The following is a 1,886-nucleotide window of genomic DNA, read 5'->3' on the forward strand; positions in this document are numbered from 1 at the left end:
TGGAGATGTAATGGGTTGTATTTGATAGTGGGAGATGGTTAGGACACAAAAACTCGGTATTTTAACGTAAACTCGTCCCGCGAATAGTCGAACGGAACGATTTCTACACTCGTGTGATAATCCCGAACCACACAATCACGAGCAAATGCTCTGATACCAATTGTAGTTTCCCAGCCGGATCTACACGGAAGTATCTCGTACTACGTAGGTACGGAATCCCTACGTAAGACGATACGAGCGTAGGATGCGATATACATTAAACCCAAGTACAAATACACGTTACAATACTCAAAAGACACGTTGTATTGCAACTCCTTTAACACATGATATGCAAATCACAATTACACGTACTAATCAACTGCTTCAAAATAACCCGTACATCAAACATATATAGTTATCGACAACTTCGCCTAACATGCTAGGCGAAGTTGTTGATAACTTCGCTTGTTCCTCAAGTTCGCTTATAAGAGGCGAACTTGTGAGACAACTTCGCTAAAACATAACAAAACCAACTAACACGATTACAGACACTGTATACTGAACTACTGACATCATGTACCAACAGACATAATGACGTAAAAAGACACAATGATAAGCAAAAAGACACAATGGTGTGCGAAAAGATACAATGATAATCGAAAAGACACAATGGTGGGCGAAAAGACACAATGGTGTGCGAAACGACACAATACGTAAATTTTGTTTTAAATTTTATATAACAAATATCATACTCATATTAAAGATAAAAAACTCTTGTTATTATGATGAATTTTTTTTTTAAAAAAAATATCATACTAAAAAGTTATAACGTTTTAAAATGATAGGGGTATTAACATGTGTCTTGCATGTGGAGAGAGAAAATGTGTACAATTACCTCTATACTCTTATTCTTTTGGTCCCCACTTGACACATGCCAATTATTTATGGCTTCTCACACTTCTCATTTTTGTTACCATTTGTAGAATAACTTGACCCATCTATAACAATACCCTTTTCTATTAAAAAAGACATTAACAATAGTAAAAATTAATTACAGCCATGTCATAATCAATCTAGTCTATAGATCAATCTTAATCAATGGTTATAAATCACTTCTCACATGTCTCGTACTAAGACGACTTCTCGCCTATCCTTAACCTACATGAACGTACAAAAATACATATATTCACCGAATTAATCCTTGAAATCATATAACAAGATCTCAGAATCATCAATACATACCCAACTAATCATCGATTCACCGAAAAACAGATATGGATCGTTAATCAATCATTTTTACTTTTTTTCACGAACCCCTATTGAGTGTTTTAAGTGTGTTTTGTATTTTGGCTTTGAGTGTTTTTCGTATTTTTGGCTTTGAGCGTTTTGTTTTTGGCTTAAGCGTAATACGCGTACGTTTTTGTACGTTAACTTAACTCTCTCTCTCTCTATATATATATATATAAAAGATAGAATACAACAACCCTAACGTATAAAAATATCTATATTCACGAAATTGATCCATCAAAATCACATCCTAACATCTAGGAATCATCAATACATACCCAATTAATCATCGATTCACCGAAAAAAAATATATATTTGGATCGTTAATCGATCAATTTTTTAGTTTTCTTGACGAAACCCGTTTTGAGTAATTTTCTTGAGTGTTCTTGTATTTTGGCATTGAATGGTTTGTTTTTTCTTTTGAGCGTCATTTGCGTATGTTAAAGTACGTTAAGGATTATTGTACGTTAACCTGACTATATATGTGTGTGTGTGTGTGTTTGTTTGTTTGTTTGTTTTTAACCAATCAAAAGTTTTTTTTTAGTTTGTATTTAACTTTTTTAGAAGGGTATAATGGTAAGTTGATTGACTATGTTAATTTAGTTAACTCCACTATTTTA

This window comes from Bidens hawaiensis, unplaced genomic scaffold, assembly GCF_021521415.1.
Source record: "Bidens hawaiensis isolate Kalapana, Puna unplaced genomic scaffold, B.hawaiensis_p1.1 tig00007551_1, whole genome shotgun sequence".
In the NCBI taxonomy this organism is placed as follows: Eukaryota; Viridiplantae; Streptophyta; class Magnoliopsida; order Asterales; family Asteraceae; genus Bidens; species Bidens hawaiensis.